Source organism: Argiope bruennichi, chromosome X1 (genome assembly GCF_947563725.1).
Source record: "Argiope bruennichi chromosome X1, qqArgBrue1.1, whole genome shotgun sequence".
Taxonomy (NCBI): Eukaryota; Metazoa; Arthropoda; class Arachnida; order Araneae; family Araneidae; genus Argiope; species Argiope bruennichi.
The window spans coordinates 114657336-114681111 of NC_079162.1; the positions used below are offsets into that span (position 1 = coordinate 114657336).

Consider the following 23776-nt stretch of genomic DNA (forward strand, 5'->3'; position numbering starts at 1 on the left):
TCGCATTTTTGACGTACTTGAACCTTTTTAAAAATGATTTTTTTTAAAAAAAATCATTGACTTGAATGAAGTTTAGACGCCTCATCAGGCTTGAAAGGGTCAAGAGTTTCAAAACCTTAAAAACTATTTTCTATAAAATTATTGAGTAATTTAGAAAAAATTAATCACACCATTGATGGTAATAAGATAATGTTATTAGGATCTTTATAAAGATGGTAAAAACAATTATATTCGGAAAATGTACTTGTTGAATATGAATAATAAGTTGGAAACAGATTAAATATTATAAAGGCAAATGTGCCATTCTGATAGAAGATAATTTAATTCAAAGCTTCGTATAGAATCAAACTCAGGTTTTTGTAGCAATAAAATTATTATAATGTCACATACTTTTAAACTTAAAATTTCATTGCAATGAAAGAATTAAAGGCAAAAAAATTTAATTTAATATAGCTTTTAAAATACCTATTGCTATTATTAGTTTTATAAATTATAACTGCTAAACAGCAGAATTTATTTTAATGATTCTATACTTTTTAATCTTGAGATTACTAATTTCTCAAATCCATTATCAGATGGAATCACTCGAAGGGAATCAAAATTTGATTTAATTAATAACTGTTAATGAATTAAGAAATATCATTAAATTAATCTTAATTCAGAAAATTTTTTAATTGTTGTTTTTCTTTCAGAATACATAAAAGAAAACGCATTAGCTTAATATCTTCAATACCTTAATTATAAGCGCATCAGGATACGAGTGAAAAATCGATAAAAATACTCCATCTTTAGAAACATGAAACGAGCTAAACAAAAGTGTTTAAAAACAGTTGTTTTGGTCTTCATAATATATAAACTAAAATTTGATTATCAAAATTTTTACCTGAATTACTCAAACGCTAAATTTTTAATACATGTTTGTAGAATATTTTAATGCGTTTTATGTTGTTGATGAATCAGAATACCACATAAAATAAATTTTTTTCACGTTCTTATGGCGGGTCTTTCTTAAAAAATGTCTAAAATAAAGCATTTTGCTTTATCTGACAAAGCAAAATGTAAAAGTTAATACAAAAATTTAATTTGCCGAACTAATAGTATCTACGCTAAAGAAAGTTAGGGAAAATCGCTCGTGTTTATTCAAAAATTTTGTTTACCTTCTACATAAAGAGTTAAATTTCTCTTTTAAGCTTTATAAATTGCTTATTTGGGTATACTTCATAGTTTTAAGCTATGATCAGGAGATAAATCTCAAAAATTAATTGAATTTTTCTCCAAATTTTCATAATGCAAACAATTAAAAGGCTTTGGGTCATTTTATTTCCTGTGTACTAATATCACTTTTTAAGGGTCAAAATACAAGTAAAACATTAAATCTAAAAATTAACTACACGATCCATTCCATTGACCATCAGCTGATATTAAAAAGTTAAAACCAGAACAAATAATTTCCAGAGCTTCACGTAAAAATTAGGTAGAATAAAATAATGGACACAGTTATGCAATTAATTAGAATGAAATCTAGTGAAAATCCATTCATCTGCAAGAAATAAGCAGAAAATGAAATCAATTTATGCTCAAATGATACATGTGAAGCGCGCTGCTCCAATTTTGGAACCACTTTGCATGTAACAGAAAGACCAACCATATGGCAATGAGTAGTTAGATGTCAGATGACATGCGCAGTGACGAGTAGCACGTGACTGACATCAAGTGGATCAACTGCATGGAAGTGAACTATCATATGAACTAAAGAGTTGAATCTCATTACATCATCTTGGTCTTAACCTTAGTTAAAAAGATATCTCTAATCACTTGCGATTTATTTTTTAACCATTGCTTTGTTTCTCGCAATAAGTAATGACGCTGTGATCTGACAATGCGTATTACACCTACCACGTTGCGTTTACCGACAAATAACAATCACTGATTACGATAGATAATTGATAAGCATTAAGAGCAGAAATAACCTATTAAAAAATTTCGTTCGGATCGATCATTCTTTAAACGAATATTTATTTAGAGTTAAATACACTCAAACATTTTAAATAATTTTTCTTTAAATTTTCTAAGGCCCTAACAGAATGTTTTGAAAGGGCTAAAACGTATGAGATTGGTTTTGATTCGATTTTACGGTTTTGTTTTTTCGTTTTTATGGTTGGTTCTCTGTTAATATTTGGTTTCCTTCATTTTGAGAGATTCTTTTGAAAAGCAGTTATGTATTTTTTGATTATCAAATAGTAGTTTTTCCATAAAAAGGTTAAAAACCGTTAATAAAATCAACAGTATTTAAGCGACTATGATATTTAATTTTTTTTTCTTTACACACTTTTTGCTAACCCCATAGTGTGATAGACTTCGAATAAATTTCATTCGTCAAAAATAGGAAGAAAAACATTTTATATTAGTTATCTATAGATTTTTCAAAGATTCGTTCCAATATCCTTCCTTAAATTGTTGCAATAATACAACAATTACAACAATTTTCTTTTTTCCAACAATTTTCGTTGAGATTTGCTAAAAGGATTCAAGAATGGAAAGTGCAACTGGTTTTTGAATTGGATTTTCTATATCTGTTCGTTTGCTATAGAAGCTTGAAAAAATAATTCACGAAAGATATTTTTAAAAATAAGAATGCACTTAGCGAAGAAAAATGTAATACTAAAAATGCATGATAATAAATACTTTTTCTTCCTTTAATGCTATCTAGATCTTAAAATATGAATTAAAGAAATCCAAACAGTTAGAGAACAGGTGAAGATGTTCCATTTCCCCTCTATTTTTATACTTCCATTATAAAAAAAGATTTTAAAGGTGAAATTCTGTTTCTCCCTGACATCCAATTTACATTAGAACTTTTTTTTCCTTGTTTGTTTAAAGTGGAAGGAATGAGTACTCTAGCAGACTTAGCCATGAGAATTGCATTAAAAAGGAATGAATTTTTCAATATTGATTTTCATGTCTCATTCGTTTTTACTGCTTGTTTGAAGCATTAATAACATCGTGGGAAATTATTAAATGGACATCTGATTTTTATTCTATATTTAAAAAAGTATTACTACTGTGAAAATAAATACTTATGGACAAACGGAAATGTTACACTTATTTCCTCCAGTTAGTTACAAGAGTTCTATATCCTTTCCCTTCTTTACACGGTTACATTTACATAATCCTATTCACCCCATAATAATGCTATTCACTGAAGTATGCCATTAACTATATTCATAAAAGCACTGGTAATTCGATCCTGAAGCTCATTCAACACTGTACTATAATCCCAAATGCTGTATAGTGCTGTAATATGATCCCAAAGGAAAGAATTGCAAACTGTGAGATCCGGGGATTTCGGAATTAATCTATGCTACGAAACTAGAAACTACAAACCGTACAGAAATCGTTCAACATGGAATTTTCATCATGAACATGTGAATTATGAAAAATAAATCGACAACTAATGTATTACAAGATCTCACACTCTTGTCTTCTCTACACGCACCGATTTGATTCAGTTAATATTTTCTACTTTCAAATAAATCCTTCGAATTATATCCAAAATCATTTATTTCGAATATATGCATTTGATTTATTTTGAATGATTTCAGATTTATGGCTAAAAGAATCAAAAGTATTGTTTCAAATAAGTAACATTTGGGTATTTTTTTTTAAAAAAGATATTGCATTGTTGCTTCTGTGTCTAATATTTCCCTACTTGCGAAACATTTGAGAATTTTCATAGATGCCAAATAGATGCTGAATTGTAACATTTCTCTAATAATTCCAGTAATTGTTCAAAATAGTTTCATTTTCTAATTTATGAATGTTTTAAAGAGGATTTTTTTTTCTGTATGTGCGAAAAGCAGTTATTTACTCTCTGCTATACACAATATTTTTCTGTTTGGTTTTGCAATACAAAAAAATTAAAATTAATTCAGGAACGAAAATTTCATGAGTGTTCAAGAATTTCCTTGACTTGAAGGAATTCTTTTTGAAGATCATTTTAAATGAAATTGTGGCTAAATTACCGTTCATGATCATTTCGGTAATGTTTATGTGCTGCAATAAATACATTTCAGTAAATACATAACTAATTTTTTATATATAAAGTTTAGCTTTTTTACAAGTAATCAATACTAGAAGTAACACACCTTATACAAAACCTCTTAAAAATAAATAAAAAATAGCCTATAATTATGATTGATATGATAATTCTGAGATCATTTTTGAAATATTTGGATTACTGAGCTCCAAACTAGATGAATGTCAGTCAACTAAAGCTAAGTAGAACTACTAAAAACTAAAACCTTTTTTTGGTTACTATATCGCATGAAAAGAGATTTTTAATAATAAGTAATAATTTGAAAATTTTTCTTAAAATTTCAACCTTATTAACAGCGTTTCAAAAGAAACTAGTGGATTTTACAATTATTAAAAATCTTCTTTATCCTTGTAAATATATTTTAATTAATGCAAAGGAATCAGTCTTGAAATTGGATTAATAATGCAAAGGAATCAGTCTTGAAATTGGATTAATAATGCAAAGGAATCAGTCTTGAAATTGGATTAATAATGCAAAGGAATCAGTCTTGAAATTGGATTAATAATGCAAAGGAATCAGTCTTGAAATTGGATTAATAATGCAAAGGAATCAGTCTTGAAATTGGATTAATAATGCAAAGGAATCAGTCTTGAAATTGGATTAATAATGCAAAGGAATCAGTCTTGAAATTGGATTAATAATGCAAAGGAATCAGTCTTGAAATTGGATTAATAATGCAAAGGAATCAGTCTTGAAATTTGATTAATAATGCAAAGGAATCAGTCTTGAAATTTGATTGTCTTTCAAGTTTATCAGTATTTGAAGACATGATGAATAGCAAGTTACTGCTGAAGGTTTGAAAACTACACATTTTTTTTGTTCTTATACTCTGTGCAGAAGCATATTTGCTGCAAAGCATTCAACACAATTTCATGCCCATTAAATTTTTTAAAAAGCGAGCCTTCGTGTACTGTTGAGGATATTTAAAAAAATCAAACTCTAGAGTGGAGAATAAAAATTGCAATTGCATGATGCATAAAAAGAAATATTCTAAGTTAACTGCAATTTTGACTACCATTCACAATACATGATAAGTTGTAATGGATATTTAGGAGTTTACTTTTTATGAAAATTTTATTGCACTAATGTCTTTTAGCGCCACAAGCTTTTATAATTTTTAGTTTGACCATTAGACATTTCATAAAAGAATTTTTTTTATATTTAGTACAACAATAAAAGTCCGTTTTTTTTAAAAAAATTATTTTTTAATTTTTATTTCATAGTTTATAAGATTTCATAAAAAGGATAATCAGTTTTGGCAAATTAAATTCATTACAAGATAGTGCCTTTCATATGGAGCTAAAATTTAAAACTAATTACAGTAACTCATTAATAAGTTCTGGAAATATTAATATTGAATTATCATTAAGATCATACAACTCTGCAGAAATAACCAATTCTAGCTCCTAAAGAAATAAATGAAATATTTATTACAAAACTATCTTTGCTAACATGAAATTAATAAACAAAGATGTTAAGAAAAAGAATGTAAAAAAAAAAAAACGAGTTGAGTTCCGTATAGACCTTAAAAAATGAATCAATTTTTTTTTTTTAAGAGCGTCTTCTTTGTTACATTACTATCAACTTTTGTTGATGCTTTACACATAAGTAACTTCATATCGGGCAGCTTGATAGAATAGTATTCTAATCCATATAAAAACAATTATAATAGTGTAGTTTTGTGTTTCGAGTAATTATAAAGGAGGTATTTATTTAAAATAAACTTCTCTCAAATTCATTTTGAAAAATGAAGGTATTGCGTATTTCCAAGAATTAAAATTGATTTAATCTTCTGAATTAATTCTAATTTAGATGACATTTTTTGTTTGAGGAATGCGTTACAGTAACAATTTATAGTTAATAAAACAAATGAGATATTAAGTATTTCGTTAATTTTAAAGTATTTGAATGATTTAACCTTGACTTACGAATTTAAAAATACGATAATACCATGCATTTATGTCCCACAGTGATAATTCATGGCAATAAAGCGAATGAAGGAAATAAGTAAAAATGCAATAAAGGTCGAAACAGGCTTACCATTGAATAAAGACGCATAAAATGAAAATACCGACCTCAAAAGGCTTGACATTTTTTAATAAAATAAGTTTCAAATTAAAAAACTATTTGCACTCAAAGTGAAAGGAGTGATTATTTTGAAAGCCCTGTTTCTGTGATGTTCCAAGATTAAGGAAAAATTTGCATTATTCCTCAGTTTGTATGCAATTTTGAATGAGGAAGCACAATTTACAGTTCAAGACTGTAATTTATAGCACAAAAAAAATACGTTGAAATAAACAATTCAGTTTTTCGTAACTGAAGAATTTTCACAATACAAATTCTGATGTTTTCTAATACGATTCTGATTATCTCATGATTTGAAAAGCAAGAAAAAAAATTGATAAAGAGAATGTAACCTGAACAAGATTATTCTCAAATGTTAATAAAAAACAACTCAATTAATTGAAGATATCATGAAATATATTTTGTATTACTGATTACAAAAATTTCCTTAACTACTTCTTTTAAGGAAAAACATATCTCTAAAATATTTAGCATTTCATTGATGCAAATCACTCGCAGATATTATCAGCATCTTTTCATAAATTATTGTATGTTGTCACAAAATATCAAATGTCTCTAGTGGTTCCAGTTGCTATATCAAAATTTCATATTTTGCTGTGAGTGGTTTTGGACATAAGACAATTTGATATTACAGCCGCGAAATGACATTGTGTCAAAATGCAACGATTATGAGTTTCAAACTACTTGAGAGCATAACTAAATTATACTAGTTTTTTCCACCAATAATATGTTTTATTTTGACATGCATCATTTTGATATAACAATGATATGATCCCTTTTCTTTAATAAACCGTTAATATTCCAAAATTTTGGGAAATGGAACGACTTTCAGAATAAAGTGGCAGCATCTACGTAGAAATATTGTATAGTTTTAAGAGGAAAATACTAAGAAAGAAAAAAGAAACGATGAGTGAGAAAATCAAGTCAAAAGATTTATCAGAAAAATCTGGGCATATTTTCAAAATATGTGACAATTTTTAAAATTAAACTTTCTTTTAGATAGAGTAGAAATTAGAATAATAGAAGTAAATTTTTAAAATAAATTTTTTAAATAAATGCTACATTCAAAGTAAAAATTCTGCACTTTTATTTGCTTGCAAGATAATATTGTAATTGATCCAGCCTACTGAATCATCTGAAAGTATTTAAATGTTATAAATGTTTTCGGAAAAATTAATGCCTGTTGATTGCATATTTTTTTTACAAGAGAATAATAACAAATTTACATTTCAGAAAATTTTCTAAAGTCTTAGAACTCTTAACTCTTTCTAACTCTTAGAAAATTTTCTAAAGTCTAATTACTTAGACGAAAACTATACAATAAAGCAAGTTTAGAGAAAACCAATGAAATTAATCAAACAAATGATAATGGGATAATATATATAAAAAAAAACTTAAAAGTTATTTTAGAAATTTTTAAATACTAAAAAAAGGAAACAAGATTAAAATTTCAAACAAATTTCTAACTTATCAGAATAGAGTAGGGATAATTGTACAAAGCAACCACCAACACCTTTCATCAAACCAAAAATTTTATGTCAACAATACTCAGAGGAAACGCGATTTGACAGAAGAATTTGATAATTTCCATATAAACTCTTAATTGAATCGCAGTTTTGTGTGTATGTGTGTGTTGTAAAAAGCGTTTTACTTTCTGTAGAAATGTACATGTTTGAATGTTTTTTTTTTCTGAGTTCACCATGATATCTCGAAAATGACACCTATATCTGATAAAACACTAGTTATTTGATAAACCGTAAGTAATCGGTGCGGTTGCAGCAATTAAACCACAAAAGTTTTTGCATGTTCGCATGGCTTCATTTTTTTTCCCGAGAAAACGCCAAAAAATTATCTTGAATAATTTATTATGCTATCGAGATCGGAAAAAAGACAAAATTTATTGGCATAATTAATAAAGGCTACATTATAAAAGTTTTATTTAAAATTATTGTAATTATAACGATAAATATTTACATTACTAATAATTTACTTTCTTTTATGCATTAAAATTGCCATAAAATTAATTTTAATATGAAATGCCCCCCTTTTTTTACTTTAAATATATAAGTCTAAAGTTACAAAAACTCTATCATTTTAATGTTAAATATTCCATCATTCCGTGTTTCTAATTACATAAGCTTGCTTATTAGCAATAGACATGATTAAAGTAACGAATTTAATAGCCGGTTCATGACTTGGATAGAAAACGCTTTTCAATGTTTTTCTACACAAATACACCAATCTGATTACACGATTTAGAAATTGCATTATATTACCCAGGCCAACATAATAAATATCCCGAACGTAAAAGCAACTAGCATCTATCTCGCCGAGTGGAAAAAGACATGGGATGTCGATGCAAAAAGAACAAAAGAAAAAATTCCTTTACATTTAAATTACTATATGGCAACATAATTTGGTTTTATTAGGAACAATCAATATTAGGGCTTGAAAATCATCATAGAAGTTAGGGGCTGAAAAGTATTGCCGTTATAACTTTAAATACCACCTAGTCATTGTGAAAAATTTTAAATACAAAAGTTGTTCGTCTTAATGAGGCGCCAATTTGGCTCATTCGATTTATTTTTCTATCTTCAATATTAAGAAAGTTATAGCTAAATGAAAATGTCCACCCCTTTGAGCTAGATGAGCTATTTACGAACTCGTCCGAGTTTTTTTTTACATTTCTAACAATATACTCCAAGCCAGTTAAAATTCAAACAAAATTACTCTGGTTACCCTGTCCGCAAGATAAGATGTGCAAAACCTTATAAGCATATTATATATAACTTTTGAACGAAGAGTGGTTTTGGGTTATAGGGACCATAATCGGTGAAGAATGAAATTTTCCCCCCGAAATCTAGTCATGAGAATCATTGCAGCAGGTAGTCTTGGGTAGATTCCTATAGGAAAACTTTCAAAAGTCAGTAAAAGGACATACTATAAACAACCTTTGGCAAAGGTACAAAATCATGCTCGTTTTAGTACACGATTTGGTCTCCTGCTATCTTAAGGGGTTCAACATCAGTACCATTGCGGAGTTTTTAATATTGGATATCCACCACATTTTCTTACTGCTCGACTCTTAACTACTTCCATCTCTGGAAACCAACAACAGACAGAATTTATCTGGGGGAGGAGAATTGTAGCCTTTAAAATATCCGAAGTATCAAATAGACAACTTATGAGCTTCCTGAATGATGACAAAAATGTCTTCTGCAGTGACTTCATCAGACAAAGACATGCCCTTACTTGGCTTCAAACTCATGTATTAAGATCTTTAAAGCACATCCAGGATAATGATCGCATGCTAAAAATTCTGTGTCACACTACTGGAAAACTAATGCTGGATTTTCCATCACTATTTTGACCGATATTGAGACTTGACAAGTCAATGCAAATTTTCTTATCTTCGCAAAGAGCTATATTGAATGAAAAGATATGATCTAATTTGTTGCATTTAATTTTTATTTCATGAATTGCATATATTTTTTAAATTTCCATTTTTAATGCTCACTCACATTGTTCTAATATTTGTTAGAATGATTGAAGTTCTGACCCTAATTCCAGAGGCTGTAATGAAGTGCAAGTTTACATTATATGTTCATGCTGAAACTTATATTGTCAATTACTTTATATAGATAATTTTTTTTAACGACTTCAAAATGTCACTTCAAGTACCAAATTCATTAACTTGTAAAATCAAGACAGAGTATAAGCATCTCTTGATTGTCAATTTTTGCAATTAGGCGAGTTTTGTACTGGCAACTGTCAAAATTAGTTTCAAATATTTTTGTTTTAAATATTATGCTGGTCATAAATATTAAGAGTCATAATATCTAAACAGGTCAAAATGAATAATAAATATGATCATTAATTTCAGAGTAACGCATTTTGGGAAGAAAATTATTTACATATTTCAGATTTCTTCATATGAAAATACTTTGGAATTGGATTTATCAATTTTACGCTTTTTTTAAGGTGCTAAAAATTTTCCCACTTTCCCCTTGTGATATAAATAGTTTTATATCCTAATTCTAAAACAAACAGAAGCAGCAAAAGATAAATGATTGAAAAAATACAATCCTAAAAAGGAAATTAGAAAAAAATTACACTAAATTTATCATTAAACTATAGAAATTTTCTAATTTCGGCTACCACGTTAAATAAACTTGATATATTTTCCCATTATCACTTTCTTTAATAGTTTTATGATCTAAATTATCAATTTTAAAGAGCTAATTTAGATGGTTAATCTGTCACTCTACTACAATGAGTTTATTTTTTCCATATTGCTAATACTTGTTTCTTCTTTGTTTTGCGTTCGCCTATTTTCATTTCGTTATATCTATCATTCTAATGCTTGTCTATAACTTCTCTATTTATAAAAGGTACCAACTTTGATTTTCTTGATTGATTGGCAGATTTTCTGTAGATTGCTTTTAAATCTTTATCAATAACATAAGTAAAGATAATCATAGTGGTAACTGATTTTTCATCTGACAATATTACGAATATGTGTATTCTTATAATATTCTGAAATGTATTCTTTTCCTTAGAAGACCAAATAGACAAAAAAAAAATCCATAAACATGAATGAATGGATGGATAGATATACTATTAAAACGAATAAAAGAAAAATAATAAAAAAGAGCTCGTCAAATAAGAATATATTTACACCTGAATTTCTCAGAGAAATTTTATCTTGATTACTAATAACATTTTATCAAAATTTTGATTAAAAACTTAATACAAAAATGAAAATTCTTAAAAAGAAAATATTTTATCACTTTCTTGGGAAAAGCGTACTAAATAGTTTACACTTCAATTACTTTAAAAATGACAGAATACGTTAAAAAAAAATTCTCTATGCTGTTCTAACAGCAAATTAAATGGTTAAGCTCATAATATTTTCTTAACCTTCTTTTATACGGAAATGTTTCTCATTAATATTTCTGAAAGAAATTTATACCCGTGTTAAAGTAATACAAATTTATCTCTAGTCTTTATTGAATTTCTCATCTCGGATCAAATAAAAACAAAATCAACTCTAGAAATTTGCAAGATTGCTACTTGTTGGTAATAGGATTGCAATTTTCTTTCTTTCATTATTTCTGTATAAGAAAGAACATTAGCTACGTATCTTCTTTATATAGTAAATGATTTTTACATGAAAAGAAATTCAGTAACATAACGTTTTATTTTAATTTGTTTTAAAATAAACTTTTGAACAAATCTTATCTATATTAGTTGAAAAATATTCCGTCGATTTACTCGAGCTCTTTAAGAATACTGACATATGTTTACGATTAGTTTCTCTAAATTCCAGTTATTCTTGTTGAAAAAAATCTGATAAAAAGTCATGCTAATAAATGCAATTTCTTTCCGACTCTGAATTCTTAGCGATATAAAATTAAAAAAAAAAAAAAACCTATCTAATAAAAATTTACATCGAATCCCCCTAAAAAATTCACTCCTAAAGAGGCAAGAAAAAGCACTGATTTACTATTGCAATTCCTTCCAATTCTTGGGAGTGTAGATATCACACTACGCATTCGATATTTGAAACAAAATACCAATTCCAATCAAGTACTTGTTACGCAGAAACTCGATTGAAAAATCGGAACTCCACTCAAACCGGAAATTAAAATTCTCGTTATCCTTGAGAAACTATTTCGATAACGAATTCTTGACTATAAAAACAACTATTCTTTCGTGCAATATTAAGGAGAAGTATGTTACAAATGACAGTTGTCCCACGGCGCTGAAACTTTATGAAGTTTAGCTCAGCCAAGTTCAAAAGATGGTAAATAGTTTTGATTTGTTTGGGATACGAAATGAGCATGATACATACTTCCAACGATTCATTTGACTGGCTAATAAGAGAAAACATCTCATAAGTAATATATAAATACACAATGTTAAAATAACAGAAAATTAAAAAGCCGTAAAGCCCTTAAAGAATAAAAAATGATTTAAAATTTAAAAAAACAGTATTTTTTTGTGTGTGCAAAATCCAATTTGAATTTTAAGATATTATTAATGTAATAATTTTGAAGCAAAACTGAGCAAAGGAGGTGTAAAATTTTTTATGCTTTCTAAAGTTAATATACAACAGAGATACTGATCATTTACAAAAAAAAAAAAAAAAAAAAAAAAAAGAAGTGTAGTTTCTTCTCTCTCTCTCTCTCTATATATATATATGACTCTACCATATTATTATTATTATTATTATATATATATATATTGATAGCCATAGATAGTTTATGTATGGTTCTATCGTATACATAGATATACCATATTTTTTCTTTCAATAGATATATGGTATTTCTATATATGTTGATGTCTGATTCCACTTCTCTTGTGCTAAGTTTGATCATACCTTTTGCTCCATTTCCTTGTCAGAATAACCAATATATTCAAAACATCTATTAAATTATGTTTTGAAATTCAAATACAACTACATTCCTTAATGATATCCTTAAAATGTACGTTAGAGTTACCAAGGAAAACTTTTTTTAAAGGAATTAGATGAAGAGGCAGAAAATGCGCTTTTTGTACATCTGTTGCTTTTATTTATTTTAACTACATTCAAACTGATGTCGTAAATAGATAATTTCAGACGCATTTAATTAAATGCATGCTAATTAAATATTTTGACTTAATTTGATTTGTTTTGTGTTTGTAAAAATAGAATTATGTAATCGATTTTTCCCTCACTTCTAAGTGTGCCAGAGGCTTGAAATTTTGTACATTTGCTTATTTTCGATGGCAATGCATTTTTAAAATATTTTTAGAATTATTAATCATTGTTTAAATTAAATTTTTATTTCATTGCTGTGGAGTCACCTATCAGTTATTTGAGAAGCAATAAAAAATAGAAAATTCAAATGAAAATTTCTGCTGTTCACTATACTAATAAAATTGTTTTTAAAAGTTATTTCTATTTTTTTTATCATAAGTTGGAAGCAGTTATGCACCTCGGAACCAATTACTTTGTAAATTTCAGACTGACTATTTTCAGCTATACCCAAGACTGAGTAGTTTTGTTATGAAAAATAGAACTAAAATTATGCAGTGCACGACAATTATATGCAAAATGCAACATTTAAACCTTTCTGTAATATTTTGTGAAACCAGTAGTTTTAATGAAATCAGCCCTGTTCAAACCACAAAATGAAATCTTGTCATAACAAAACAAATCACAGCGGTTGGCATTTTAGAATACAGGAAAAAGAATGACACAAATTTTCAATAATGAGCTACAGAAAATAGACGAGTATTCAGTAAAAATGTAAAGTAATCATCAGTAAAAAATGTAAAGTAGTCATCAGTAAAAAATGTAAAGTTGTCATCAGTAAAAAAAGTAAAGTTGTCATCAGTAAAAAAAGTAAAGTTGTCATCAGTAAAAAAAGTAAAGTTGTCATCAGTAAAAAAAGTAAAGTTGTCATCAGTAAAAAAAGTAAAGTTGTCATCTTGTAGTAAAACTTACATAGTGCATCCACTTATTAACCCCTTCACATACAATAACAAGTCTACTCATGCATCCAATTACAGAATTTTTATTTTTAAATTTGCAATTAAATGAAAGTATTAAGTAATTTAAAATACAAAAGTCATTTAGAAAGGTTTTAATATCTCTAAGGCTCCTTATTATAGGAATTAAAGTATCAATAAATGTCCCAAATGGGATGCGTCATCTAATTACCAAATTAAGTAAATTCGTAAGTCAAGGAGTTAATTACGAATCGTATGTCACATAGAAACGCAACAGATATTGGCATTTGTCATAAACTCTGAAATATAAAACAAGATAAACAATTTAAGGTAAGCCTTTTTCCCTTTGATTTTCTCACGCATCAACAATTTGCCAAGTCTTGAGTTCAACTTCAGGGTAGGGTGGAGAGAAATTCGTATATATTACAGATTCATTCTCTTTGACAAAATGAAGCAAACATTCGATACTGGCCCGTAGTTTTGCTGTCAAAACAATCAAATCTCTGAATTATCGTGTTCATAAATTTAAATTAACAGATATCTACATTTCTATTCATAAAATCTTATGCTCAATTTAATCCCCCCAGCCTTTACGTTTATGATACTATGTTCATAAGAACAAGAGAGAATAGACAGATTTTTCTTTGACGTATTTCATCTAAAATTTGATGCAGGTTTATAATTTCGACGTAAAAACATAAAATTTCATTTACCTGATTTCTTCTGTTTTTGAAATATTATGCACATAAACAGACAATTCCGAAAATGGGGCTCTCGGAATTCAGAATGGGGATGTCTAAAGCGACGAAATTTAATAATATGTGAAAGAAATATTTTCTTCATGCAAATTTAAAAGAAATTCTATAGCACACATTTGTTTATTCAAAATACAATTCAAAACTACTGGAGAGAGTTCAAAGTGGTACTCGTTTTTTTAACAGTTCTTTACTAAAAAAAACCATTCTTTCGATTATTTGTCTTGACATCTGTACCAAGTACATGCCAACTACAATTGCATTAAACAATTTTATTCTCTAATGAAAAGGGAATAACAATTTCCTTTCTCGGGAATTCAGTTGAATGCCTCTTAACCTTAATTCAATTTAACTTCTTAAAGTTTGTATGCGACTAGCATTGTGGTTTTGACACGCCATTTTTGAAAATTAAATAATTCAAGGATACAAAACCTTTGTTTTTTCCTGTCAAATGTAAGATTAGTTGGAAAAGAATTTCATACTTTTATTTATTCATTTGCTTAGCCAAATATATTTTAATAAACGGAACTTCTGTTTAACCAGTTTTAACCTTACACTGTAGGACTTTATATAAATTTTTTAACAAAGGTTATGCAAGTCTATGCAAGTAAAGAATTACAGGAAAATAATTTAAATCTTACTTTTAAATTAAACTTTTGATTAAAATTATTAATGTTTGAATTAAAACTTTTAAATAGATTTTTTTCCTAACCCCAGAATCTCTTGAATTAGTAAATTAAATTATTTAAAAGAAATCGTAAAAAAGGCAGAAAGTACGCGATGTAAATGTAGAGAAAGATAGGGTTAAAATGCTCTTGCACTTCAATTCTTTTAATAACAAAACGGAAACTTTTCTCTGTATTGATATAATTCTACATAAATAATTGATGAATAAATTTTTTTGTACTGATGTTCTCTCTCCGTTTTGTATACACTAATTCACATTTTAGAATTTTTAAGGGGGAAAAAATCAAGACATTTTCTGATTGAAGCCTAAAACTTCCGAAAATTAGTCTAAAACTGAATTATAGATTTCAATTTATGAAGTATCATATTATCGATAGACCTAAAAGTGATTCGAATGAAAGGAAAAAGAAAAACAAAAGTCTTCCTGATGTTTTAAAATTTTATCTTTGCAATAGAAAAATACTATGCATATCAATGTCTATGTACTATATATTATTTAATGACCATAAATTGACATATGCGATGTTTATATATAGAGAGGACAACAAAACATTAACTCGATTTCTTTTGACTATTAATTTTAGCATTATATCGATGATATTATATTATATATATGTATATTATGCATACAAAAACATTTATATACTATCATACTTTATATCCTCAATAAATTTTATATATTTCTAAATAATCTAAAAAGTCATCATTGTATTCGTAAATACGTTTACAAGGTAAGAACTTTCTGAAAGATATGGTGAAATTTCAAAGCAATTAGTCAATATTTACAAAATATTGAAAACTTCATTGCGTTTTTTTAAAATATTATGCAGGACATTTAAGTCTTTTTACATTAACACTTTTAAGAATAGGTTTTAGCTATTTGAACCCGTTAATCAGCATTGTATTCATTAAATTTATTTTCAACTGGACCTTACATAAATGGACAAAAGTGTATAAATGATATTTTAGGGAAGTGTTTTATTCTAATTAATACTTAACTAAATTGAGGAAATAAGGACAATTCTTAAATCGGATGATAAATTTGATTTATGTAATTTGAAGAAATTTAAAGTTTATTACAAAATATGAAAAATTAGCAAACTGCGCAAAACTCTATAATGAAATTTTATTAGTATTGATTTGAATGCACAACATTTAAATTCTCTAGATATAAACAGTTAAGTAATATTTTTTATACACTTTCGTATTGACAAATCTAGTATAAGATTTTTCAGTTCATGTCTTAACAGTTTTTATTTAAAAGCGAAAGATATAGCTTAAAAAAACAGCGATATTTGGAGCAATTAAATCGATAAAATAAAAAAAAAAGCATTGCAAATATTTACTATTTTTCACAAATAAATGCGTAGAAAAAAAATCAGTACAAAATCACGAGTTGCAAAACATTTAAGATTTTTAAAAACAAAATGAGATTACTTCTAATTGCATCATAAATATAAACTTTTAACTCGCTTCGTTATGCAAAGATTAATAACTCGATTACTTACATTTCACATTATATTTCTTCAGCTTTTTATTTAATCACTTTAAAGCAGTTTGACAGCGATTAATAAAACGTAGATGGTTTTTTTCGTCTGTTTGAACCCAAAGAACCGTCAGTATCTGATATAGTTACTCTGAACAATTTTGAAACTATTACATATCTGATCAGAAGGTAATATCCCGATCAAAAAACAAAATACCTTTTTATTCTTTTATTGGCAGAACAAAGCCATAGCAGTTTTAGATAAGTTAAATGTAAGCGTTATCAGGACATTGGCAACAATCTGATTTTATCACTACCCCAGTCTGATGAATTTACAAGTGGGTGATTAAATATGTTGCAGACGCTTCAAAGACAAAGCTTTCAATTTATAAAATAAAAGGAGAATTAATTTTATTGTTTTTACTCTACATCGCATCAGAAAGTACCGTTCAAGTTTAAATGGAAATTTTTAAATTAGTATTTCAAGTATTTAAAATTAAATTCTTTTGGGAATATAAAATTGACTCACTGAAAGTAAAGAAAAAAGAAATGTAGAAAGAAACAAAGCTCAAAGAAAAAAAAAGTGTAGAAACGAACGAAGCTACAAAAGTTTTTTTCCCGAATTCAAGATCGTAACAGATATAACCAGCGGAAGTGTCCTTTGAACGAATTTTTGGTCCACTTGAACAACAATGCGTATTTTGGCGTCCAGTTTTAAGTACCAAGAAAAGACTATTTGATAAATTTTGGAATTCTTTCCTTTAAAAAATTGGATCCAAAATTTGACATAGATCTATAATTTAGGTTTAAGTTTGAAGTATTTTTTATATAAATTTATTTTGCTTGATGTGTTTTAAATTACTGGGTTCGTATATAGATGGATGGATTGACATTTTACTTGATGGATTTAATAAAAAATTAGATACATGTCCGCAATTTTCGTGTTAAAATCTTATACATTTGATCTGCCTAGCATCTCGCGTGGGAATTTTTGCGTTCTTATATGAGTGAAAAAATACTGGCAAAACGAGTTCTTTCAAAAATCTACATTTCTAATAATCATACATCAAAGTTTGATCTAGATCATTCTGTTTTTGACTTGGTATGCTCATATGCTAAAAGATCTACAGATTTCTCATGCATGAATTTCGTTCTAAATTGGATAGAAATCTAAAAGTTTATGTAAGGACTACGTACCGAATTTGACCAGTTTCTGTTGCTGCACTTTTGATTTGTCGTGTTCACAAACAGTTATAAATCCCCCCCCCCCCCAAAAAAAAATTTTTTTTAGTACTCCGAGAAGTCTAAAATGTAGAGATTCTTCACAATCTCTAAATTTTTAGTTATTACAATACTTTTTTTTATATACTTCTTACGCTAGAAAGAAAAAAAAATCTGTTTACCATTTCATAAATATATTTTTATTCGCAATTCGAAGCTTTTGAATATTACTACATTGATAATTTTGTGCATTCACTTCCAAACCTAAAGAAAATATCTGCCCTCTCTTAAGAAATAGATGAATAAAAATTCAATTCTGAAATAATTCATTTTTCATCAGTACCTGCGGGTTTTTTTATCATCACCAACGAAGACTAAGTTTTTCAAGTTTTCTCTTATGTGTAAAAAAAAAAAAAAAAAAAATTCCATTCCACTGGTCAGATATGGGGAGGAGAAGTTGCAATAAGTAAGAAGGTTCTTTCTTCCCTGGTAATTACAATAATGGTGTGGGGTTGAATTGTCTCCACACAAATGGTGTGGCATATCTTCTGAAGGGCTGACTCATGGGCTGCACCGTAATGGCGGGTATTTTGTATCCCCCTCAGTGCTCACTTGTAACGGGGACTAATAATTTTGATTACCCTGGATGTAATGACGTCATTTTGTGGTTTATATATTCTAAACGCAAAATTCTATGCATAAAGTGCATATGTAATAAAGATAGAAAGTGCATACGTAATAATGCATCTGAACATTAGAATTTGTAAAATAACTTGTTAGATTCGTTTTAACTATGTTATATGATTTTTTTTTTAATTTGACAAAATATATCTTAATCTATATAAATAATGAAAATGAAATAACTAAATATAATTTGAAGTTAATTTCCAATTTAAAATTAATAACGTAAAAATTTCCTTATAAAAAAAACTATTAAATTTGAAGAAAAGAATTTTTTTTTAATCTATTATTATACTATTCAAAATTATCTTAAAAGCGTCGTATGGTTTTCCCACTCTGCAAAGTCAGTGTAATCCTCTAACCTGAACCCTTTTGAATACCAGTCTTCTTAACATGTACTTTAAAAAACAACACGATCGATATTCCACTAGGAGGGTTCAATATGGTTGTACTTATTTTTCTAAAAAATGTTAAATCAATTCAAAGTCGTCATACAGTTATCTACAAAATCCCTACAAATGTATACACAGTATCAACAACACTAAGTATATTCATTTCTACTCTACTTCAATCCTCTTAGAAACGAATGATTAAAAAAAAAAAAAATAAAGCATTTATTTACTTCTTAAATAGAACACGTTTCTATAGGCTTCCTACATTTCCTTGACGCAATGGGGGACGGGGGGCAGTTAAACATACCTTTCATTTTTCTTCCCTTTTATAACAAAAATGCCCTTAATTGTCCAATATGTTGCATATAAATTTCAGGCTGTAATTAATCTTAAATTTTCATTAATAAAAGCAAGTAGAAAATGAGATAGTGACATTTATATGTTCATTAATCATAAAATCTGGGAAAACAATGCACAAAATAATACTGAAATAAAGTCATTCACTTCTGTTGTTTCATTATTTTGAAACAGACTAATAAGGATTTGACAAAAGGAACTCGCAATTCTTTTGACGCATTTCTAATGTCATCAAAATCTCATCTTTGATGCAGCCATTTTAATTATACAATGCAGTGTGTTCGAAAAGTAACTAAATACTTATAAATATACTTCAGATTACTGCTCGTGATTTTTGACATGAACAATAACACTGTTATTAGTTTTATGTTAGTGTGTGATAAATGTACACTTATTTTTCAAACGCACTCTGCTTAACCCTTTAATCGGAATATCATTATGACGGCTAAGGCGACCCATAGTCGTCAGACGATGAAGAAACTTTAGACACAATGATAAACAATATTTTACTTTTAAGAATGTTGGAATAAATCTTTTCTCAAATCGCATTTTAAATTATCTTGTTCAAATGAATAGACAATTTAATTCTTCCCCATTTTTTTTAATTTTTTTTGGAGAATAACGATTATAATGGATCATATTCCTTGCAAGTTAATATTCAAAGATGTTCCTGGTAGAAGATGAAAATCAACGATAACTAAAACCATCTATTTCGATACATTTACAATGCAATATATATTTCTTAATGTATGTTTACATTTAAAACTCATTGGCCAAACTTTATTCTCCCTATTTCCATGCAAGAAATAATCATAAACATAAGAAGAAAAGATTTAAAGAAAACTTTTTTCGAATCAAATTTGAGAAACTTCGATCTGAAAGACTCAGATCTATGCACCTTAACCTCTTTTAAATAAAACAAGTAATTATTGCAATCTTCATATGAATTAATACATATTTTATCGGAATTGTTTCATGTAAATACATCGTGCTTTATTACAAAATTTACTAATAAGAGCGCCAAAATCTAATTTCTAAATTGAAACTAACCAATCACTATTTTTAACATCTAATTATCTGCAGTAGGCTTGAATCTTCACTTTTAAATTACCCAGGCTCTAATTGAAATCTAAAAGACAAATATCGGAAAGAATATTTTATTGGTGAAGCACATCTCTCATCTGTATGTAATATAAACAAAAAACACCCACTCACCAGAATTATTCTATTTCCAAGACTTTTCCAATTTCCTTGTCGAGCTAGCAACAGTTCCAACAAAACATAAAATTTCAATATTTTTAATTGTGAATTAAAGAACTTGAAAAAATGCAATTAATAATTAGCGTTTCCTTCTTGCAATAAACACTTGGCATACATTCCGAAACTTCTGTCATGGCATGGGAGAAAGTCATAATTCCAAATTATCTTGCGTCAAAATTTTCTTTACTTCACTTTCATACCTTTTATGGCACAATTGATCCGAGGTGATTAAGTCACATTGGGCATTTTGAGCTCCGCACTAAACGCTTGCGCCAAAACCAAAAGTGATGAATTCTAGATTCGAAACTGTCGTTCGTCAGATAACTTCAGTTATGATCAAAAGTTAGCGTGAAGACAATTGAAATAAAAAGTTAACTTCCTTAACTTTATTTTGTGTATGGCATCATCCAAACGTTACTCGTATATTTTAACACTGTGCTTAAATTTATTACTCGAGCAGAATGGTAACTTTTGCCGCAAACACATGCTTGGCATTGTTAGTATTAAAAATTATCCACCGAAATCTGTAACATTGTTCAGGGACCTAGCAACTCGGACAATATGTTATTTTTATATATGCGAATGACATTAAGCATAAATAATAATTTATAATGAGATTGAAAACTTCACTTTTTCACTACAATAATGAATTGAGAGAGAAAAATTATGAACATGGTATACTACATTGATTGGAATCTCATCTCTTTTGAAGTTACCAATACTCTTAATTCATCTCATCTTGTTGATCATTTAAGGAAAGTTTAACACATTGACTGCCATATGAATTACACTGCGAGAAATTCAGCGCGGCAGTCAAGGTGTTAAAACGTGAATAATGACTTTATATTTTTCTTTTCTGTTTCCTTATGGTAATATTATAATTAGTTTATGCAGTTTGATAGTTTGCCTTTCACCGAGCTTGCATTTTTATTTCAACCCATTAGCAATATGTTACATATTATGAAATATTGTGAAATATGTGCGACTGAATTTCCTTTTATATAGAGACTAAAACGTTGAACATCGAATGTAGGCCCCATAAATGTTTAACTATCTTTTTTACATGTAAAACATTTACTACTTTGCAATATAATGTTTATTGAAAAATCTATGCCAATTAGATGAAGTTCACGAAAACTAGATCTGGTTTGAGCCATCTCGCAAAGATTTTGTTAACTGAAAAAAATCTTTAAAATACCATATCTAAAATTTGTTTTTGTAATTTTAATTTCTATTAGATTCAACTGAATAGGAAAACGATTCCATCTTTAAAGGATTATTAGAAATAAAATATTCTGTTAATAATTTTTTCATGAAAAGGTTCGGCGGAAAATCGAATAGCTTTCAAACTTTTCTGTGGACGTCGGACAAGATTTACAATGAAGTTAATATTTTTAAATACAGTTTCACAAAAACGATTTTAGATTGTTACAGCTTTAGAAACTTCTACATTTCACCATGTTTCTTGTCCAGGCAGCACATCGAAGCTTTTATATAAAGTGTAAATTTTTTTAGCTTTAACTTGTTTCGCGAGATTTCATATAAAAGTCAAAACCGTCTGGATATTATTTTTTCCTAATTAGAATTAGGTTAACTTAATCATAAATAAGAAATTGAGTCAGGCCCAAACGAAAAGTGATTATTTATTCGAGTTCCAAAATCAAATCCATACATAGTTTGAATTTCCGTATAAAATAGAATAAGTAACAATTTCAACATTTTAGCAGAGAATTCGAAGCTCCAAAGCATATTGTATTGCATACTGTATTTCATTTTTTGAGGGCTTTTTTTTCTGGCTTGTGTCTACGACATTCAATTCAGCATCAAATAGGGTTTGGATAATGTAAATATGATAAGAAAAAAAATTGTTCTGGAAAAGATTATATAAATATATAGTCTTTTAAAATGCAAGTAAATTTTATTTCTTGTTCATTGTTTTCACGTATAAAAGACTCATTTTAAATTGACATGCTCATTTATATTTCTATTGCATTCCTTCAATTAGAAAATGTACAGTAAATAATAACAAACAAAAGTGAAACATTATTTGTTGCATTTCAGAATAAATTCAGATGAAAAATAACGTTTATACGAAGGTGAAGCATGATATTTCAATTTGGATATTTTCATCACCATATCAACTCATTTCAGGAAATTTTAAAATATGCTCCAAATAAAAATTTAGTACCTAGCTCCAAATTAGTATCTTGTGCGAGCAAATTGAATCAAATAGAGGAGTGACCTAAAATCTTTTTTGATCAACTATTCTGGGCTTAGATATGAGGACTTGGATGATAATTTTACCTTTTTTCTGTTACAAATTTTCATCGCATTTCACAAAAATTTAAAATATTCCCAATAAGAATTTATTACTTAGTTTCAAACCATATCTTGCACGAACAAACTGAATCAAAACGAAGAACACTTCAGAACAAATATTGAGGGCTTAGGTATAATGATTTGGATTATAGTTTTCTTTCTACTTGCTACAAATTTGTATGGTTTGATTGTTCTTCAGTAATTTTAAATATTGTTACTTAGATATACTTGTTTTTATTTCAATTGTTTTATGGAATTATATATTTTAATAAATTATTATATTTCGTTCAGAATAGCCAATTCTGGAACCGACGTTATTAGAAGCCTCAAAGCCAATTTAATTTAAATTTTTAGCCTTACATGAACACTAGGTTTCTAACCAAACAGTTTCGTAAATGTGAATGCTATAGCATTCATTTCCATTCTGAGGCAAAATTATATGAATGCTATAATATTCAAATTTATGAATCACGTTATAAATGTATTCAATTATACATGTGCATTTTAAAGTAATAGCTAACTGATTCACTGAGTATTTAAGTTTGTTTTGTCTTTTCTTTCCATTAATCATCAAATATGTTGATCAATAATTACATTAATGATTGCATGTTATCTCTCTCAATGTATTGTTTTTTATAATAATACACTGTACATCTTTCAAAGTATTATTACTTTTAATATCTGCATTATTATTTTTATAATTCGAATAATTCGGTTTATTTCTTTTAAACAGAATTAGATTAACTTCTGCTAATCGAGAACGCATATATATATATATATATAATAATTTTGAATTTATTATCTCAAAAGTTCTTTTGAAAAAAAAAAGCTGTATTTAAATGAAAATCGGGTTTTTGTTAGAGAAAAATTAATGTTTAGTTCACCATAGTTGTGGCGCAGGAGAGCGTTGAAAAGGCACACTAATTTCAAGACAGAATTA

General features: G+C 27.7%; 1 protein-coding gene across 2 annotated transcripts in view; it reads right to left on the reverse strand.

Annotated features, from left to right (window-relative positions):
• Positions 1–20713, reverse strand: part of LOC129958392 (atrial natriuretic peptide receptor 2-like) — a 96279-nt gene extending 75566 nt beyond the window's left edge. The window contains exon 1 of one of the 2 annotated variants that reach the window (XM_056070859.1): positions 20473–20713. The gene's annotated coding sequence lies outside the window, so the exon portion shown is untranslated. Of the gene's footprint in view, positions 1–16628; positions 16801–20472 lie in introns of those variants that run through there. The other variant, XM_056070858.1, reaches the window with a different exon arrangement.
• Between the last annotated feature and the right edge of the window lie 3063 nt (positions 20714–23776).